The following is a 6,209-nucleotide window of genomic DNA, read 5'->3' on the forward strand; positions in this document are numbered from 1 at the left end:
TCTGGTTTGTAATAAGAGAAATTTCATCTCTCATAAGTCTACAGTTTTGAGAAAAAACGGGTTTCGATGTTGTTTTATTAAAAATGACCCTAGATTGTTTCAATGCAAAATGATGGGTTATTTCAACACACTACTGGGTAATAATACAGCCTAGTTTAATTTTTACCCAACAGTTTCACTTTCTTTTGTCTAGAGCTTTCGGTTTCATGGCATGGAAACCACCTACAGGATAAAGATGAAATCAGGTGATTGTAAAACACTTTTAACGGTTCCCTCCTCCCAACTCATTGTGCAAGGATCAAGGATCAAGGATTGTGATCAAGGATCATTGTGCGTTAGAAACAAAGAAGATTGAGTTTGGGTATTTTGCATGTACATTTTGTGTGTACTTTGCATTACATAAATATTAATACCATTTTAATTGTTATTACAGTTGGTGAATTAAAAAAGACTGTTTTCTATCTGAACTAGACTTTGCTCTTGAAATGGGTGCAGCAAATGCAAAACAGTGGGTAATGCTTGTTGCTGGTTCAAACACATGGGACAATTACACTAATTTTTGACATACTGTTTATTTATCTTGTGAGTCTGGGTCTTCTCTGTGAATCAGTGCATTGACCATACATTGTTTCTAGCACGTTGCTCCATTATCCAAGGATGTTGTTGCATGATGTCTTTTTTAACACCTCCATTTCAGGCCAATGTGTGTCACGCCTATCAGATAGTTCATCAGAATGGGATTCCTGATGATCAGATTGGGTTGATGATGTATGATGACATTGCTTATAATAAGAAGTAAGAGACTTCCTTCAAGTCATGTGGCTCATTGCTAATGTACAATTATAGCAGATTTAACACAAGATTCACATAGATCTTCACTGTCATGCTGTTCCATTAAAATCATCCCTGATTAATATTATATCCAATGTATTATCATGTGTATAATGGGACATAAACGTTTTTTTACCACAAAATGTCCCATATAATGTTTTATCATCCTTTACTGTAACCCTTGTCCTGGCAACATTATCAATAAACCAAACAGACCGAATGTGTATCCAGGGGTTCCAAAAGATTACACTGGAGAGGTAATTTATTTTAATTAAACACAAAACGTACTCAGTTACTTACGTAACCTTGGTTCCCTGAGATACAAGAATGGCTGAGGCCACACATAAATGCATATGGTTATAACGTTTTGATAAGTTGCTGATGCATTGGGTGTAATTGTCTATTTTTATTTGTAAATTCAAATTTATTTTTCTATGATATTATTTGTCTAAATATTTATGCTCTAAGTTAGGTAATTGGTGCCGTCTTTATGCATGCTAAAGAAGGGCAGGCTGTTCCTAATAATTTCTAATTGCTGGAGAGCACGCTGGTGAATGGAAGGTGTAATAACGAGCAAAGACGAATTTATGTTTTGTATTTATATGACTTGTGATAGTATTCAAGTCAATATGACTTTTTGTATTGCATTAAATTATTTTTAGTGTAAATTTGTTTAATTTGGGTAATTTAAGCTATTCAAGCGCATTACTGTGTGGGTGACCCCTCTGTTATTTGTCGGTGGTACGATCCTGGCAATATATGGGCCTGGGTTGTGTTTGTTCAGGTAGTTTTTGGGTTGGGGATCCCCGTAGTAACATCAGAGCCCTGGAACTCCATGTTTTCTTTATTTGTTTGATTCTCTTTTTTTTCCAATGTGCGGATAAAGAACTGAATTTTTGCAAACCACGCCTCTTGCTTTTATTGGATGAATTTTGAGAGGAAAACTCCTTTTTCTCCGATGACTGAAGCCTTTTCAATAATGCAGTGTAACTGCACGAGCTCAGAAGGACAGTATTTTGCAGGGTAGCGATAGGGCCAACTCACTCAGGTCACTGAACTCGTTCCAAAGAATTTGTACAGCCTCAGAACTCAATTTAGGGCCAAGAGCGTACAGGAAAGAGGCAAATCCAGAGCATTGGCTTTGTGAAAAATGAGCCCATCTAAGCAGAAATTACATTCAAATTATAGAATCTGGCAAATGTGGATGGTTAGGCCCGGTATGCCGCCACACATATCTCTGCTATATGCCAAGCCCAGGATAGGGCAATGCCTGTAGTCAAGTGGGCTCTTACTTCCATGGGGCATTGTAGGCCCAAGGAGGAGTATAACACTGAAGCAGAGTTAAAGTTATTGAGGTAATTAAGTAATTGAGTGATAATTGATTATTATTGAAGACACCTGATGTTAATGAGCAAAATCACCAAAGACGTCTCACCTTTTTAAAGCTATATTTTGCTTGGCTGATATAACTGGGTTATATTAGCAGACAGGCATAATGGAGAAAAAAAGATCTCTATCTGAAACTCACTTAGACACTTTCTTGAGTTGGACTTATATTGTTGATCATAGCTGCTCTATAATTCTTAAGCATACTATTTCAATGCAATCAAAATATTTATTAAAAGTTGTTTGATTAAAAAAAAAAGTTAAAATACTGTCATTTGATTTAGACACAAACATCATGAATCAAGCTGTGAATCTCAACAACGGTGACAATCAAAAAAGCATGTTGCAGTGCATTCTGGGTGCCACCAATCAAAATCTGTTTTCTGAATATGCTGTTTGTCACCGTTGCTGAGATTCCTACACTGATTCTTGATGTATGAGTGTCCCTCAAAGAAGTAGTTTCTGTTTTTTTAATTGTCCCAACAACTTTTAAGAAACCTTTTCAATTAGTTAACAAGTATTTGGATCAAGAGCCCAACTTAAGCAAATGCTGATCACTATAATGGTGACATAATGCAAAAGTCATCACTAGATGCTGACCTGATTATATGCAAAGTACCTATTTTTTGTATTTATGTTTAGATTTTAAATAATCAGTCCTGTGAAACACAGCATGCAAGCAAAGTTTTGCTCAGTTAGTTCAAAATTAATACAAATTCTGCTGTATGAAAGGCATGTAAATATTTTAGCTCTTGTGCTATTTAGACGCACAGACATCAAGAACCAGCATATGAATTTCAACGGTGATAGTCAACAAATTAAGGATTAAATTTAGTCTTGATAGGAAACATTTTTTTTTCTAATACCTTCAGCTGAGAGGATTCATTAAACCAATTAATAAATTAAAGCTCTTAATAAACCTTCACAGTTATCACTAGAAAAAATGATGAAAAAGGATCATTTGAGAAAGGGTACTATATCTGAATTTAATGAGTTATTGACAGCTAATTCACCAGAAAGTTCACAATATAAGTTGAAGGCATGGCAAGATGATTTGAAGTGTGCTGTCAGATGAGGATTGGGAAGAAACTTGTACTTAGGTTCAAACTATGTCTATAAATACACATCTTAAACTTATACAGTATAAATGGATAATGCGGACATATGTAAAACCTGTGGATTTGAAACAAATATAACAAAAATACACCAGACATATGTACAAAGTGTAAGGAAGATAGAGGAACTTTGTTTCATTGTATTTGGCAATGTAGAAAGATCCAGTTATTTTGGGAAGAGGTAAGAGTCACAGTTTAAAAGATAATTTCAAAACTTTTACTGGACCCAAAGCTTTTTCTTTTGGGCATATATCCAGAGGAACAAATAGTAAAAAAGAAACATCATAGATAGACCTCAGCTTGCTTTATGCCAAGAAATGTATAGTTCTGTAAAAGTACAAATCAATGTTTAAGACAAATGTTGTCAAGCCTTCCATTAGAAATGATAACTTTTTTGACATTTTGAAGGCTAAACAGCAATGCATTTGAAAAAATATGGAAACCATTTGGATGTAACGGATGAAGAAGGGGAAGATTAATATATGTGGACAATGTAGCTCCAAATTAGTAGTTATTAAACTCTTCAAAGGAGATTTATTTGTTTTGAATTTTGTAAGTTTATAAAAGATACCTATGAAAAGATTACCAGGTGCTAAAACAGGATTAGCATTTTTGTTCAGTGTTGTTGTATTTTCTTTTTGTTTTTGTTAGTTTTTTGTTAGAATTGTTGGATACATCCTTCTAAACAGAATCCAGCAAACTTTCTGTATAAGGAATTTGGGAAATTGTGCATGATTGTACAAGGCTATATTTTGTAGTGCTTAAAAGGAAATAAAATAAAAAATATTATGGCAAAAAATAGGAATAATCGACACAGTTATTAATGAAGACACAATGTCTTATGCAGAGGTGTAGAAAGTACTCAAACATTTTATTCAAGTGGAAGTACAGATACTCAGTGAAAAGTTTACTCAATTAAAAGTACAAGCATCTTACCAAAAACATACATTAGTAAAAGTAAAAAAGCACAACATTAATTTGTATTCAAGTATTAAAAAATAAGTATTTTTTCCTGACAGAAATACAAATGTATGGTTAAAGACAGAATGAAACAAAATGAAGTGGCACAAGTCAAACACATATGTTCAGTGCAACAACAACAACAATTAAAATTAAGCACAGCAGAACAAGCAGAAGGAAACTCCATCCTTTCCCCCCTCATGCCATCCCATATAACTTTCATTTATCAGATAAACACAAACTAATAGTTTTAGGGAAAAATAAAATTAAATCATCTCTCAAAGTGTATGGGACATCATAAATGACAAATAAAAACTATAGGCAAAGTGATTATGACAGTAACGTATGCAACCCCTGTTAATTAATCAGGGTCGTCTTAAGTGAAACGACATATAGCGGGGAAAATAAGTATTTGACACATCAGCATTTTTATCAGTAAGGATATTTCTAAGTGGGCTATTGACACAACATTTCCACCAGATGTAGCCATCAAGCCAAATATTGAATTTATAAAAAGAAAACAGAACATTTAAGTATACAAGTTGAGTCATAATAAATAAAGTGAATTGACACAGGGAATAAGTATTGAACACATGAAGATAACAAGGTGCAAAATGGCATAGAGAGCCAGGAGATCAGCTGAAATCTGTCAGTATTGAGAGAGAAACCCTGCCCCCTATCAGTACTAATTGATATCAGCTGCTTTAGTCCTAACTGATGGCCTATAAAGGCTTCTAATTACCCAGAAGGCACACAGGAAAGACTTCATGATGGGTAAAAGCAAAGAATGCTCTCAAGATCTTCGTAATCTTATCGTTGAAAAGCATTTTGATGGGAATGGTTATAGGTGCATTTCCAGAATGCTGAATGAGCACTGTGGGGGCCATTATCCGGAAATGGAAAGAGCATCAGTTCACCATAAACCGACCACGATCAGGTGCTCCACGTAAGATCCCTGTCCGAGGAATCCAAAGAATAATCAGGAGAGTTCTCCAAGAGCCAAGAACCACTCGGGCAGAAGTTCAGGAAGACCTTGCATCAGCAGGTACTGTTGTTTCAAAGAAAACTATAAGCAATGCACTGAACCGCCATGGCATCCTTGCACACTCACCATGCAAGACTCCATTGCTGAACAAAAAGCATGTTGAGGCTCGGTTAAAGTTAGCGAAACAGCATTTGGAGAAGCCTGTGGATTATTGGGAGACTATAGTATGGTCAGATGAAAGCAAAATTGAACTTTTTGGCAGTCATTCTACACCATGTTTAGAGAAGAAATGGCACTGCCCACCACCCCAAGAACACCATACCATCAGTTAAGTTTGGGGGTGGAAGCATCATGTTTTGGGACTGCTTTTCAGCAAGGGGTTCTGGCAGACTTCATATTATTGAAGGCAGGATGAATGAAAAAATGTACTGGGACAATCTGGATAAAAATCTGCTGCCATCTACCAGAAAGCTGAAAATGAAAAGAGGATGGACGTTTCAGCAAGACAATGATCCCAAACACAAGGCCAAGGAAGCAATGAAGTGGTTTCAAAGCCAGAAAATCAAGTTGCTTGAATGGCCCAGTCAATCACCTGACCTAAATCCCATAGAAAATCTATGGAGAGAACTGAAGATCAAAGTTCATAAAACTGGCTCAAGGAACCTTTGAGATTTAAAGACCATTTATGTGGAAGAATGGGCCAGAATCACTCCTGAGCAATGCAGACGACTGGTCTCTCCATACAAGAGGCGTCTATAGAAGCTGTAATCACCAACAAAGGCTTTTCTACAAAGTATTAAATAAAGTGTGTTCAATACTTATTCCCTGTGTCATTTCACTTTATTTATTATGACTCAACTTGTATACTTAAAATGTTCTGATTTCTTTGTATGAATTCGATATTTGGCTTGATGGCTACATCTGGTGGAAAT

At 35.6% G+C, this 6,209-nt stretch overlaps 1 protein-coding gene across 1 annotated transcript in view; it reads right to left on the reverse strand.

The window, feature by feature from the left end:
- The window catches only part of LOC141319911 (NACHT, LRR and PYD domains-containing protein 12-like), an 812,443-nt gene that overhangs the window by 759,561 nt on the left and 46,673 nt on the right, over positions 1-6,209 (reverse strand). The gene's annotated exons all lie outside the window — the stretch shown is intronic.

This window comes from Garra rufa, chromosome 1 (assembly GCF_049309525.1).
Source record: "Garra rufa chromosome 1, GarRuf1.0, whole genome shotgun sequence".
Taxonomy (NCBI): Eukaryota; Metazoa; Chordata; class Actinopteri; order Cypriniformes; family Cyprinidae; genus Garra; species Garra rufa.